The following is a 16,233-nucleotide window of genomic DNA, read 5'->3' as shown; positions in this document are numbered from 1 at the left end:
ACCTGGCTGAAGTCGGACGCTTAACCGACTGCGCCACCCAGGCGCCCCTAGGGAACAGGTTTTAATGAACGCATGACAGCCTCTGTCATACAGATAAAAACTTATAGGCAAGAAGTGTTATAACAATAACAGCAACAACAAATCAAATCCTTTCCACCCTCCTAGCCCCTTTCAGTCCCTTAAATCAACCACTTCCAACTTGTTTTGAGAAGATGTGACAGTGAGAATGACCTTACACTTAGCTCTATGCAGCATACACATTGTGGAGGAGGAAGAATTCTACATTTCAGATTGTTAAAGTAATTCTGGATCAAGGATGCAGAGTTCAGTGAGTTGTGTCACTGGCCACTTGGGTGGAAGCATCAAGGTCACCAAAGACCAGGGTTTGTGAGTCTCAGCACCTTTCAGATTTTGAGCTGGGTAATTATTTGCTGTTGGAGGCTGTCCCATGCACCATAAGGTGTTTAGCAGAATCCCGGCCTGTATCTGCTAGATACCAGTAGCTCTTCTCCCCCTAGTTGTGACAATAAAAAGTGTCTCCTGACATTGCATATGTGCTCTGGTGGGCAAAATTACCTCTGGCTAAGAACCACTTCCAGAGACGTTGAACCTGGGGGACATAGAGGAAGGTGGATCTCATTACCGTGGGCCTCAGATTATGGCACCCCTGAGCTTTTTGTAAGAACTCCCCTTAGCTTGCATTGTAGAGAAAGATGAGGGTGTGGAGGAAGAGCGTGGATGGGCCGCTTCAGCATAAAAGACTGTGTTAGGTGCTTTATGCCATCATCCCACTTTAAGATCGGTGAGTAGCTTGTGTCCGTGACTGTTTCCATCCTCTGTCTCTCATCCCTGTCGCAGCTGTTGGCCAGGAACATGACAATACTTGAGGAAAAGTTGGGCATTTGGGACAGAGGGAGCTGGGTGTCAACTTGATTTACTTGCTGTTGCCCCAAACTTCGGTTTTTTGTTTTGGGGGTTTTGGGTTTCTTTTCTGAAGTGCAGCCCCCTGGTGGATAAAGATTGACTCTACATCCCTGATTCAGCTGCTCTGTGGAGACAGAGACATTAAAAAAGAATTAAGAGTGAAGACAAGTATATTGATCTCCCTCACCAATCTCCTCCAACCGATACCTCTTAATCACAGAACAAATTGGAGTCCTGGTAAACTACTTTAATGAGCATCCATTCTATTTCCCAGTTCACATGATTGGAAGGGAAGCTGTCTTCCTCCCTCCCTACCTGGCTTCTCTTTGTGTTGTGATTCACTCATACCGCATCTATATTTCATTTTATGTATACATACATATATATATTTTTACATTTTTATCTGTGTTTTGCCATAGCACTGGAGGTTTATTATTGTAGATCATCGTGAGGCACCTGAATATTTTGCAAGACAATGAGCCTCTAGAATCTCAGTATCGGAGGAACTAATTTTGTGCAGCAAGAGGAAAAAAAAATAAGGAAAGAAAAAGGAAACAGTAACTATACATCTGGTTTCTAGACAGTATTAGGATGGCATAACTTGTTCCTGTCTGAGTGAATTCAGTGGATTTGTATTGTACAGTGCCTGCTTAAAATGTGTAGCCAAATCAGAGCAGTTCTTTAAATTGAAAACAAACCCCATGGCTTTCACAGCATTGTGAGTGTGCCTCCTATTTGCAACTCTGTTCAGGTGAAACCAACTCTTATCCCAAGAGGGTAGGCAGGCAGGAGAGCTCTTAGTGCACAAGCATAAATTTCTTCGTCCTTCCAAATGATATTTTATAAAATTGTAAAGGAAATTGACACCCTAAAGTGCCTGGGTAATGCCATGTCATAAACTTCATAGTGTAAATTGGAGAGCTGGGGTGGGCTTGTGTTCTGAGCAGCAGGCTGCATACCCGGAAACTGGGTCCATGTTTCCAGGTCTGTTTCTGGTTTTGTGTCACCCAGGGGAAATCAGTACTTTTGTCAGGGCCCCGATTGCCCATCTCCAAAGTGTGGATATACACTTCACTCCCTCCCTTTCTCTGTCCCCAGCTGTACCTTGCATTATTGGTATTCAGAAAATAGATGAGCCAGTGTTTATGAAACACTTTGAAACTCTGAGTGAAATAATCTTATGCAAGCCTAAGTTGTTATCAACTGTATTGTTATCCTTATCGTTACAATGTACATGCTGTTGCATATTTGCAAATTACATACAATAATTATCTGAGTACATACAGTAATTCAAGTACCATCACTAGCACTTGACATTAGTATTTCATAGCAACTTGCAGGGCAATAAATAATGTTGGGATTCTTTCCCTTGACACTTGATTATTTGTTCAGGGCTCAGAATTTGTTAGACATTGTAATTAGGAGAATTTAAGCCATATCTTCCAGGGGCTTTGTAGTCTCTGACATCTTCTCTCTGGCAATAGTCCTGTGTTGTAAGAGGTTCCCAGAATACTAAAGCTGCTGGAAACATTTGCATTTACTCCTTCAGTGTTTTCATTTTGCAGATGAGGAAACCAAGGTTCAGGAGATCAAGTGACTTTCCCAAGGCTGTGTACCTAGTTAAGGTGTCAGAACTGGAATTCGAGTATCTGGATTTCTGGTTTAATCCTCTTTTCATTGCCCTTCACTACTTGGGAAAGGCAGAAGAGAAAAGGGATAGAAAAGCAGGTTTGATTATGAAATTTCTCAAGGACGATAGAACCCCGAAGTGTTAGGAGTTTAGAAGTCTTCCCAAATGCACCCTAGAAGAGTAATTGAGGTTGACAAGAAAGGTGAAGGTCAAAATGTAGCCCATGGGTTAGAGATGTTGATGGCATGGTTAGAAGACTGTAGGATCGGTTTCCCTAGAGAGCCTTGGCATCATCACCTAGTGTGAAGTCATAGTCCTTGAAGTTGTTCTCATCTCTCTGGGAAGATAGTGGATGGGCTCCTTTCCACCACCTTTACAGCTGGGATGTAAATGAAGACTGTCAATTCCTGGCACTCATCCGTTGCCTTCTAGAGAACACACACCAAATAGTTAGCTATTGATGATGGTGGACGTGAATGTTGGGGCGGGTGCCAGGGGTGGAGTATGGCAGCCACCTCGCTGCCTGTGGAGCAGTGATTCCCATTACTGTGTGGAAACATTTATGGTTGACCGATATTCTCCAGGTGATTCGTGGGCTAGTCTTTCATCGTATTAATATTTTCTTCATAATACAGGACTATTCCTGGCATGAATTAGTAATGTGCTTATGATATTTAATGTCATTTAGACAGTCGCTGTTTGATTGTTATCAGCGGCAGTGCATCTTCCCATTTTTTTCTGGTAGGAATCCTTTTTTTCCAGTCAGTCATCAGAGATCACTTTTGCTTTAGTAGGCTAAACTTCAAACCTAAGGACTGATTTTGGGTAGGGAGATCCATATTATTCCCGGGAACATGGAAGAGTTAATTACATAGCATGGCACTGAAGTTGAGCGTAGTGTTGAGAATACTACACTAGAAGACAAAGGACCACGAAACTCACACTGACTTACCTAGCAAGTACCTTTGTAGTATAACAACTCACTTAACATTTCAGGGCCTCACCTTTCTCTTCTGTGAAATGACAGAATTTGATTAAATCAATTCTAAAGCCCCCTCTAGTCATAAAATTATAGGAATCTAAGTGAATTGAAAATTGATGGTACAATTTAGGAGGAAGCTTCCTGGGATATGGAACTTCTAGAAGATGTGATTGCAATTCTTCTGGAACACATAAATTACAGTAAATGACCCAAGAGTCAGAGCCCTGAAGTATCGAAGCTTCCAAGGTATGAGAGAATAGCTTTATTTTTATGCTGTACCCAAACCACTCTTTCCCCAGACATGACAAGAATATTTCCAAACGTAGATATTGAGTGATGACATAACAAAACATTGGCCGTCACAGACAATCTCAGTGTTTCTTAACACTATGTGACAGAATGGTGTGCCGTGTCAGGTCTTTCTTCTAGGCCCAGGAAGGAAGGGGAGCAAAAGAGAAGCTGGAGGGGAAGCAGAGAAAGGAACTGAGGCACAGACTTGCTGAGCTGAGTGTTTGCTAGTAAAACGGCACTAAAAACACATCTACTTGGTATGACTGAAAATTAATAAAGCTGATTCTCGTGTGGCTAATAGGATCCATCCTATGTTCTTATCATGTCATTCCACATACATTAAAACAAAACAAAACACTGAAACCCAGTGGGGTAGCTCTTTGATCTGCCACCAACTTGGCAACAGAGAATTTGCCCTCATGAATTGGAGCCACACAGTGTAATTTTTCATTGTGACATAGAATTCCTATGACAGAGGGGTTCCCTTAGTGCCCAGTGCCACCACCAGTGAGGTTCCATTGTGTGTGTGTGTGTGTGTGTGTGTGTGTGTGCGTGCCTCCAGCCCAGTGCCCAGTGTGTTTGAGGAATTACAGTAGTTTAGGGAAGAGATGTCGAGAAACCTCTCTTGTTTCTGCAAAGCCATCTTAATCATGCCTGCTTCTTTTCTTTGGGTTGATTTACATAGCAGTATGACATTTCATCATTAAGGAAGCAGGTCCCAATCTTCTGTGTCTTTTTCTTGGCTTGTCTGGCAAGCAGTTCTCTTTTGCAAGCTATGAAATCCTTAAGGAGGACTTCCTGGCAAGGGAAAAATCCTCAGTCATCCAACAGTCTCTCACTTTTCTATTTTAAATCTTGGCCATGCACATATGGTTGGGCATGTGTGTCTAAAAATTTCTTCCACATTGACTAACTTGAGCTATTTAATAGATTGTGCTGGCCGTGGGCCTCTACAGCAAATCCTGTGATGCTCATCTCCCTCCCTGGGGAGGCAGGAGACCGCCTCATGCATTTGCCTTTGTGCTTTCCTTGTAATCTCCCTCTCTGGCCCTGTTAGAGCATGAAAGTTAAAGCCCGCTTCTTTGCTCATTTTCTTGCAATTAACATTGTCTTTGCTCTCCTACTTCCAGCAGAAAAGTGAGATCTCCAAATATCTTGGTTAATGTCCCAGCAAATGCACTCTCCCTGGAGCTTTGCTAGGGATGTTCTAACTCATTTCTAAGGACAGGAGAGCTTGAGGATATTTCTACCCTCTGCTCTTTAAGGCCTGATGGTGTATATGTGTGTATGTATGCATGCATACGTGTGTGTCTGTGTGCATGTGTGAGTTTAATGTGTCTCAACCTTCACTTTTCCCCGAAATTTGTAATCTCTTGTCTCCAACAGTCCCAAACACAGACCTGGGTCCTATTAGGTTCTTAGAAATGATGGGTGAAGTGAATTCGAAAACAAAGCTGGGCTCTGGCAACTTTTCTCCTTCTTCCAGTTGTAGAGAATAGGGCCAAAGGGACACAGGAGCACGGTAGAGGCTTGCACCCAGAGCTCATCTCCAGCTGTGCCTCTTCCAGGCATGAAGCCCAAACCCCCACGGTTTTCTCAGCAACTCAGCAACCCCGAGAAGCTGGCAAAATGATGCCCTGTGATCCAAAAGAATAACTGCCCTGCCAGAAGGTGAACTGTTCTGTCTTCCTGAAAGAGACTGTTCCTAAGAAGACAAAGAGCAATACTAACAATAACATCGTCGTCATCATCATCATCATAATGTGGGAGAAGAGCTGTACGTGAATACCAAGTAGTTTAGAAGCTTGCATAATTCCCACCCCCCACCTCCCCACCCCCAGGAATCCTATACGTTGTCACACTCTATGCCTGGACTGTTTAGCACTGTCTTAAAACTCAGAGCCGCTCTAAGAGTGGTGATATTATCCTCCTGCTGGGGAGGCCCCAGAAACTTCGGGTTTTGTTGAATGTTAAATATGTCCCCTGAAGTTTATCACAAACAGCATGAAGGTATAAAACTCCACGTGGCTCGTGTTCCGTAGATCTTCCTCCCCACTGAAATGACAAGCCCTTAAGTTAAAAAAGTCCGAAGGGTATGTGATAGATGTGAACATCAGGCTTACCTTCTCGGAGGGGTGCCTCGGCAGTGCACGTGGTTTCAAACTTTATATAAAATAATGCTGCTCTAGTAAATGGGAAGAACATGTTGTCGTTTTTGGACTCCAGACAAAGGCAAGAGTAAACATGCATTAAAACGGAATCTCTATTTTTAACTCACCTTTCTCTTTCTAGAAATCACATCAAAATTGGATGACACATACTACTGCATATCTTTCAAGGCTGTAGCAACTTCCCAGCAAAATTCACAAAAATCATTACTTTCCCACTGCTAGTCAGATGGATAATGTCTGAAGGCACCACCAACATTTTCTCTGGATTCTGAGGGCTCCACTTGGCGAGAAGTGGTTGATTTGGACTTTGTAGCTCATTTAGCAGCTCTCACTTTGTTGTGGTCTCTGGGAGAAAGGTATTTAGGTGATGTGGCCCCCTTTCTCCTTTCTCTGCTAAGCTTCCTCAGCCCTTGGAAAGCTGTTTGTTTATTTTGCATTTCTCGTTTTGCTTTTAGTTTGTTTCTGTATCTAGACGTGCTACTTAAGGCATCCGCCCCAAGAGCCTCAGGACACCGGGCATCCTGGAAATGGGGCACACATGTCTGTTTATGGGCTTTGAAAGCACATGAGCAATGGCACAAGGGACTTGGGATCTGCTGCCCGTGGAGCTTCTGTCATGGCTCTTCTCCTACCCCTCTGCTGAAGAGGAAGGAACACCCAGGGAGGTGTTCCTTGACATGCTGTTTGGGGCCTCCCTTCCTTGAAATGCTGTTTGGGGCCTACTCCTAATAATGAAGGGGCAGGAGCCTGAACAGAAGAAATGAATACTCCCACAGAATCATCATGAGGCTTTCCAGGTATTGCCAGGGTAATACCTGCAATCCTTGCACCGCCCTCACTGTGGTAAGGGCTTTGCATGTATTACCTCTTTATGCCTCCAGACCATGCCTTGAGGCAGGAACCGTTATTCTCCTAGTTTATCAATTGGGAAACTGAGGCAGAGGGTGGCCGTGTAACTTGACTAAAGGTCACAGAGCAGTCAGACCATCCGGCACCAGAGACCACACTCATAACAGCTCTGTTCTCCTTCCTTCATGCACCACACCTCATTTCTTCAGTGCAAGTAGCTTGTAAGCCAAAAGTAAAATGCTCAAATGTACTGTCCTTTGACTACCAAGACCTCGAGGCCATCTTTCCATCAGAAGTGGTGCATGAGGCTTGATTTTTATTTTTCTTTGTTTGCACTGATCCTCACTGCTCACTTCCTAAGACCATTTTAGGAATGCCAGTGGCATTGTTTTTAATTTTTAACACTTGCCTGAAAATACACAGATAGTCCACAGGCATAGCAAAGTTCTGTCTGTAAACACACCCACGTTGGGATTGAATGCACGATCTTACGTTAGTACCACCTATGACCTTACGGAACTAACCAGCTCAGGTGATGGAAAACAATCTGAAATCAGACTGATGCCCCCTCCCCACTGTATGTAAATTCAGCCATATACAGCATACTGGGGGTGTAAGGAGAGAGTACAGTGTTGCTAATTTGTGGCTTGTATTTTATGGAAATTAATTTTTTAACCAAATATTAGAGTAAGTAACTAATATTCACTCTTCTAATAAAATGTTATGGATCCTCACTGTGCATATAGAACTATGCTAGATGAGGAAGGGAATATGATGGTACGTAAATAACGGTCCCTTCCTTTGGGGGATTATAGACTAATGGGGAGAGATGATGGAGAATGTAAAGTCCCCCTCCCCCAAAATTGAAAGTCACAAGAAAGTAAATATAACAAGTTGTTACACCCAAATGGCTTAGACACAGATTTCTCTGAATTGGAAAGGGAGAGGAGAAATAGGAGAACTAGCATTTATTATGAATCTATGCTATCCCAAATGCTTTTAAAATGTATTTTGATGTAATTATCACAACAGCCTTGTAAGGCAGACATGACTGTTTCCTCATTTTAATGATGAAGAAGCCAACTGATGCAGAAAAATTCCTGCCCTATCAGAGGGTGCACCATTCTGTCTTCCCTGTAACTATCACCATGGTTCCCTTAGATATTTGGTGGTAGACTTAGAGTTTTGAAGCCAGGCATTAGTTCAGGGAAGGCTTCTTCGAGGAGGCGGACTTGAGGTAATCAGGATAGAGAACATATGGGCAGAGAGCGGGAATCAGCATGGATACCCTGATGGAGAGAAGACTGTGCATACACACTGAGCCAGAGCAGACTTAATACTCTTAGGACATTTACTTAGGGGTGGAGTTGGAGATAACGTTAGAAAGAGGCATGAAGCTAGGTTTGCATCACTATGAACTGATTCTGGTGAGGAAACCATAATGCATGTGTACACACACACACACACACACACACACGATCACCAATCGTTTTGCCACATTCAATCTCGAACATAGCACCAATAATATTTCAACTCCACATTAAATGTATGTTTTTAAAATTTCATATCAAGGTATATGGTCTAGGTAGGAAAATCAGCTCTTCTTCACCCTGTGATCATTCATTGAATTGTTGTTTGATGTCAATAAGCTGTGTAAACCCCAATGCTTGCCGTACCCTCTTACCGTCCCGCTCATTGCTTGCTTTACCTGAATAGGTCAAGTAGAGAAATCCCTGTGGATCCAGATGTGTGGGTTTTGCATTCTACCGGAGTTTTCAAGGGGACTAGAAATGGAAAGTAGCAACTACATAATCCTCTCTCTGGGACATGCATAATTTTCTAAAAAATCCCCTTTGCCTGACTTTATAATGTCACATTCTAAAATATTCAGGTTGCTTTTGTTGTTCTCTCCATAAAAAATTAATGATCATGAAAGTATTATCATGTTTATTTTAAAGCAACTATTTTCTACATTTTAATTAAAAGTTGTAATTCACCATCTTTTGACCAAGTTATCTTAAATCTTCATCTTATTGGTAATGGGTATTGGGCTAGATTCAGAGAGAAATACAAGCGTTACTTAATGCAAACAGTAAAATCTCGGCATTTCTAGAGATATGGTTCTGTTCATTTCATGTGCTGCGCTAACTCTGCCTTTTTAATTAGAAATATCCTCCTGCTTATGCAAGAATCCTGGGAAAGGGGCATTGTCTTATTCATTATGTATTCCATGAGAATCACAAGTGGACAAAACCAGGCATAATACAATGACTGTTGTGTTATTAAAGCACTTTAATAAGGTTGCTCCCTCAGTAGAGTGAGCTTCTCAAATACCCATTTCTTTTTCAAGAGGTGAGCTGCATGGAGCGAGATGTTCCATGCTTCTCTGGGTATGAGTGAGGCTCCTTTCTGTATGTATTTTACAGATTTCCGTGGGTGTACTACCAGACTAGTTCCTCTCCCTTTTTAGTCCCCTGTCCTGTCTTAGAGAGTGATGTCCTAGAAAGTATCGGATTTTCTATTTTTGTCCTGTAGTATGTAAGAGGAAATAGTTTAAAATAATGATATATAAGGGAAAGTTCTGTAAACAAAGATCCACTACATTTGGGGCATTTCTATGCAGTGGTGCCCTGCTATATTTACCCCTCTGTTCTCCACCCTCGGCAACAAAATACATATTGGTTAAGATTCTATCTGTAATGGTTTTCAGTAAAAACAAAAACTTTAATGGTACTAAAAATCTCTTTTTAAGAAAGAAACTGCAAGTTGTGAGGAAGGGTGGAAGGTGGGGAAGGAGGGAGAGAAGAAAGTGAGGAAGAATGAAAGGCAGAGAGAGAGGAAGGGAGGAAGGAGAAAAGGAAGGTTTTTTGGTTTTTTTTAAGGTACCCACCCAATTGTAGCAAAGACTTATCTATATGCATTACTTTGATTTCAAATTATTTTTAGCATGGCTTTTATTGTACTCATTGTTACATACATAAATCTTTAAAGTAATACGTTTTGTAAGAAATGGTCATAAAAATTTACAGCCAGTAACTTTTCCCCTGTCCCTTACAATGATATTCTACTAAAACCATTAAATGGTTCTCATTAATGCCCTTTAAATGATTGTGTAATGACCCACAATCGCTTGTAAGTGAACAACCATTAAAGAATTACCAGTTCTTAGCATGCTTTTAAGTACAGCTTAAATACATGGGAGGTAACATATAATATATTAGAAAAAGTATTAAATTTGGAATAGTAAAAACATGATCATCACAAAAGAATGAGTAGGTGTGCAACTCTACCCTGCAATGACCATGGTTCCTACTGAACATATTATTACAGTAGGTTTTATGGCATTTGTCCTTTTTTCCATATTAAATCTTTTTCCTTTTTTTCTGGGATTAATAATAATAATAATAATCTCTGTCACAACAGGAGTGAAAGTGCATATAAAACCAAATGGGGGAAATAATTAAACCCGTGTGTAACAGACAGCAGCCTATCTAAACAAAAAGTGAACAGTCTGTCCCCCAGATATTTTCTACATGAGGGCAATTATTCATTTTTTCCTAACCCTACAGATATTGGGTAAGGGATGGTCTAAGCACTTGGATGACTGAATTTTTTACACTTCAAAGTGTTCTGCATCCTGGGAACATGGTCAAAGATAGTAAAAAAGAATAACTCTTCCTTGAAGGTGTGAGGTCAAATTAATCCTCTGCTATCCAAGGCATGTTTTGTAGCAAGCTTACCCACCCATGTAGAGTTGGGTGGTTGACTTACCCTAAACTACAAATGTCAAATTTGTGAAGAGTTTGGTGGCATGTGTTTTTGAAGTTCTTTCCGTCCTGACAGACCTTGTTTATACCCAAGTGCCACTTATGGGGATGTGGCGATAGAACCAGGGCCACAGGAACCTTATCACCATATACAACAACGCACAGGTTGGCAAGATACCAAAGTAAACGAGGGACAAGAGAGAATCAAATTATTAACTTCCATTTGTATCTGCTTACCTTGAAGACATTTCATCAGGGGGAGGGGGAGCTGGGGGCAGAAGTAGTTTGGGGCTGGAAGGCACAGCTACATATTTTTTCCTGTGTAATTTTAGAAACCTGAGGTCAACATTAAATCCCCAGCTGGCATCTAACTGGCCTCCAAGGATTGATGTCACACTACATTTTCTGCTCTCCAGTAAGCTCTGCTTATCCCCACATGTTTCCTTTACTTGTCTCCTTCTGATGCCGTGAGCCAGTGGCAGGGAGGAGACTCCTAATCTCACAGGTGATAAGTTAGACTTACAAAGGTGATCAGACTTGTTTCGCTATATCTTGAAAGTCTCAGCTTGGGTGTTACTTCCCCCCAAGGACCCTTCCCTAACTCCACAGAGTTGTTCCCTTAATGCTTATCAAATGCTAGTAGAATGCCAGAAGATCTGGGAGGGCAGGAGCCGTGTTGGTCCTATTCATGGCCAATCCCTCATCCCTAACACAGTGGCTGACAATGCTGGGCTCTTAAATAAATACCAGGTTATGAAACTCACCCAGAAAGGTTGCAGAATAAATTCAGTTGGTCAACTAAAGCTGGATAATTCTAAATAGGTCACTATTCAAAAACAAAGCCATGTTGGAAATGTATAGAATTGTCGTTAGAAAGTGGAAATTTGGGCCTGTCAAGAATAAAATGAATCTCAGGCATTCCCCAATTTCTCCTTTCTGTGTCCTTTCTCCTGTTCCGTTCTGGTCCCTCCAGTCTCTGTCCTCTTTCAAGCAGCTCTGCTTCTATTATTCTCATCTCTTCCATTCCTCTCCTTTGCCATAAAGCCAAATCCCCTCGAAAAGCTGTTCTTCAGAAGCTGCTTCCACTTTACCCTAGTCCAAGGGTGTCTGTGCATCTTGAAACTTTGTTATATCGTAAGGAAAGTTTTTTTTTTTTTTCCCTTGACTGCAGTTCTGGGTATTGGTGGGCTTGTGGGACGCACTTCCTGGGCACCCTGGAATTCTGATGGCGTGCTGGGAGAGAGTGGAGTGGAGGAGGACTTGGGTTAACTTGAAGACTGACCTAGGAAAAAGCATTTCCCTTAACGGGCTTGTAAAATACATCAAGCATAGAAACAAAGATGAAAACAGAGCACACACACACACACACACACACAAACCCAACTCTTATTCTCTCAATATTTTCTTAGCTCCGTGTCAGTTGGTCGTCTCTCTCAGAGTCAGGGACCTTTCCCATCTCTGACTGTGAGAACACATCCAACTCTGAGACTCTTCCCTGTGTGCCTGGCAGTAGCTGCCACACTGTGTGTTATTTAAGAAGCTCCATTTGGCTCCATGCTCTACAGAGGAGAGGAACATATGGCCTTGACTGTTAAAAATATTCATGAGTCATGTTGCCCAGTGTTGAAGTACAGCCACCTCAAGGGCAATTTTCCAACAGCTCATATTGGTTTACAACATGGAATGAAGACCAGATGAAGTTCCAGGAGGTATTCAGAGGAGACAGAATGCAGTGACGCAAGTTAGAATTTGGTCACTATGCTGGGTTGCATGTCCCTTCTGGAAAGAGGCATGGAGTGTTAGTAGAATATCAGAGTGAGGGATCCCACTCTCTGGTTCCATTTATAGACCCCTTGTTCTGCTAAATCCTTCTGTAGAAAGAACTTGAGTAGACTTGGAAGTGAGGGTTACTCCATGCATGGACTCCCCAGTGACTTTCTTCTTCTTCTTCTGTGACCACCAAGAGCTCACCTTGCCTCATGGCATTTGCTTGGTCTAGAATACTGCGTGCTTTAACTCCCATGCTGCTAATGGAAGGCTCTTCCAGGATAAGCATTCCTGGTTTAAAAACAAAAGAACAAAAAACAAAAAACAAAAAAAAAAATTAGTTAAGGCTCCTAGGGAACTTCTGAAAAAGTGCAGATTGTGGATTTTTGTTATTGTTTGGTGGTTGTTTTCATTTTCACATTTTTGAAGTTTCTATAGAAATGGTCCTGAGTGTGTTTGGCTTCCTGGGGACATTTTATGTTTTTTGTCAAACACCAATATTAAAGAAGCACAGTCAGAACAACTGGGGCTGGGGGATAAAACGACTTAGCTCTCAGATGGTCTAAGAGTAGACAGGTGGGACGTCTATAATAGCTTCATGATTTAGAATACAATGTACTGTTTGCCCTCTATCCTTTTTTCTATTGTAAATTAATCATTAGAGGGCTCTATCTGAAGCACTTTTTTTCTCACTGTGTATCCTGTTTCAACCTGCCCCATGCGGGCGACTGCACCTGACTGTAATTTGGGGAACACAAATTGCAGTGGTTCAGCACTTTGTGACTCCTCTAATAAGTTAATGTCACTCCCATCTCTGACACAATTCAATTCAGAAAGGTTGTGATGTATCATTAATGCATTAAAAAATGTTGTGTTTTTAGACTTGAATACCTGGAATTAGTTGGGGGCCTGACAATCCAAAACAGACTCTTTTACAGTGCTTGGGAGCCCTGAGGAAGCAATTCTTGTTTAAGCATCTGCGTTATTCAGGAAGCCCAAGTACTTCAAAGGTCTGTGCAGGATGCTCAAAATAGGCACCTTGCCAAACAGAAATTGAAACACATATACATACTATACTATTTGCCTTACAGAAATTAATTTTCAGCCAGCAGCACCTAGGATTATTTAATATTTATCTTTAGCAGCAGGAAGATGAATCTATTATTTTATGAGTTGATTTTGTTATTTTACCTGAGTGTTTCAGTCAGTCTTTACAGTAGGAGACACTTACGGTCTCCCCTATGCCCTGCCTGTTACCCTCTTTTTTAATTATTATTATTTTTTAAGTGTTCAGAAGCAGTGGGAAGGTTCATTTTTTAATCACTTGATTTCCCCCATTGGTTCCCTGGGAAGAAGTGATCAGGTCCTTTCAGTAATCTGAGTAAATGTTGAGATCCAGGGTCCTACCAGTTAAATGGACTGTTTGGTGGTAGTAGGTGTTGAAGAAACATTTCTGGATTGCAAGTCAGAAAACTGAATTCTAGAGCCTCTCTTCACCTTTGTGACCTGGGAAAGATCTCTTAACTTTTCCCAAGCCTGTCTCCCATCACCTGTACCTAGGTAGATTAGAGTCAACAGTCCCTACCGGAACTCTTTCCCCTAGTGATTCATCATCCTGAAATGCCACCGGGTCCTACAGTTCCTCCTCCTGTCGCTGAGATCCCAGAGGGCTGTGTGCTATGTTGATTGTTTGTGCCTGTGAAATTAAAGCACCGAGAAAAGAATATGTCAGTATGTTGAATAACAAAATGACTGATAGAGTATCAGGGGGACTTGAGTGTATAAAAAGCCACAATATTGCAAAGCACCTTGTAGATGGGAACTGTTAAATATCAATGGAGCATTGCTGTGTCTGCACTGTCAGCGCTTCCCTGTGACCACAGTGAGAGAGATGCTAAAATGTCATTTCATGGACCACATTATGTGCTGCTTACGATGAATATTCTGGCCATGGTTTATTACATTTTTGATAAATTGTAACTTCTTGGACCCAAATTTGGTTAGCTTATCTCTAGTGCCATTTAAATCTTAAAAGACTGAATTTGCCCCAAAGATTTAATCATCATTCAGCAGCGGTCTGTAACCATGTGGTACTAATTTAAATTACTGTAGCAATGGACAAGTCTCTATCCAGAAATTAATAAATGCAATTTATAAGGAATGTTAAGTAACAACTAACAATTTAATGCTTTGTGAGTTTCAGCCAAACTGATTAAATAATTAAAACAGATTTCTAGGGATAGGGGAAGAGATTTTACCATAAAAGAGATAAACAGTTTGGGAATTGTATGCATTCTTTTAGACATTTAAGATAATTAAATCCAAAACCTATGTTAAAATAACACTGAAGGTCTGGTTTAAATCACTAGTGGGAATTGCTAAGTTAAGAGTTGAACACCATCCTCAATGTCTGCTCCATTGTTTTAAATAAGGCATTTGGGGACTCTCAGAGCACTGGGTCAGTTTATAGAGTATGCTATTGGTAGAACAATATTGGTCTCAAGCACAAATAAATGTATCAAATGGAACTACCTTCTCGCCATGATGTTTCTAGGCTTTTACTAAGCGAAACTAGATGGTTAGAATCATCTCAGAGCTATTGTACCAACCTAAAACTTCCTGGTTTTCAAGTTCTTATTTGTTGAAAAAAAGATAAAGGAATTTAAAGATTATAGTTGTTTGGATGGAATGTGTAATAAGGATAATATGTGCTTTGATGGACTTAAAATAGTTTACTTTGCAACAAATTATTGAGTGCTTGTACATGTGCAGTACAGGTATGTCTGAGATACAAAGACTAATAAATAAGGAATGGAAATGCTCTGTTTTCTGATGAACAGTAAGTTTGTAGGCAGCAAAAGCAGATGGGTAGTCCCCTTGATAGAAATGACTATAGGTTACTATAGGGCATACTCCTTTTAAGGATAATTTTTTAAAGTGATTTGCATGAAGGGCTCAAAAGGTGCCCATCATTCATTCTTTGCATTGTGTCTGCAGTCCACCAGCCCTGGTGGAGAAAGACTATTGAACCACTTCCTGCCTTAACTGTGTGAAAGCTGGATGGTATTTACAGGATGGAGTGGAAATGTGAAAGTTGTTTAAAAACCATCTTTTTGGGGGGAGTGCATAGCTAGTGAACACTGTGGGGGCTTCCTGCCTTAACTGTGTGAAAGCTGGATGGTATTTACAGGATGGAGTGGAAATGTGAAAGTTGTTTGAAAACGATCTTTTTTCGGGGAGTGCATAGCTAGTGAACACTAGCTGGTTGAATTTTCATGGAGCTGACCAGCTATTTGAGGGTTAAGTAGATGCCAGTTGAATGTTCTGTTGCCCAATAGGCTTGGAATTCATTACCTACCAAACTGAACTTATCACACTTTCCTGCAAATGTACTTTTCCTTATGTGATAACCAATTGCCCTGGTATGCCTGGGACCCAGAGGCTTCCCAGAATGAAGATCTCTTAGCACTGAATCTTGAAAAGCCCTGGCAAACCCAGATAAGTTGATCACCCTGGTTTTTACCTTTTTCTCTTGTCTCCTCTACCCTCATTAACCATATACTTACCCGATCATTCTGGACTTTTCCAGTTCTTTTTCCACATTCAGATTTTTACTGAGTTCCATCACGTATTTCGTCTCTGCCTCTTCTCCAGACTCCTTGTTATTGCCTTGGCTCAAGTGATGTCTTGATGTTCCTGAACTATTGAAACAACTGCTAAACTGAATAACCTGCCTCTAGACTTGCTCTCACCACAACCTCCCCACGACCCAGCTGCCAGTGATATTTTAAGATGTCTATTCACTTTGTTAAGCCTTCAGTGTTACGTATTGCACCAAATCCCAATTTATAT

General features: G+C 41.4%; 1 long non-coding RNA gene across 2 annotated transcripts in view; it reads left to right on the top strand.

The window, feature by feature from the left end:
* LOC131485063 (uncharacterized) overlaps positions 1 to 16,233 on the top strand; it is a 240,984-nt gene that overhangs the window by 47,418 nt on the left and 177,333 nt on the right. The gene's annotated exons all lie outside the window — the stretch shown is intronic.

Source organism: Neofelis nebulosa, chromosome 9 (genome assembly GCF_028018385.1).
Source record: "Neofelis nebulosa isolate mNeoNeb1 chromosome 9, mNeoNeb1.pri, whole genome shotgun sequence".
Lineage (NCBI taxonomy): Eukaryota > Metazoa > Chordata > Mammalia > Carnivora > Felidae > Neofelis > Neofelis nebulosa.
The sequence above is the reverse complement of the archived record's forward strand: the minus strand, read 5'-3'. Positions and strand labels throughout refer to the sequence as shown.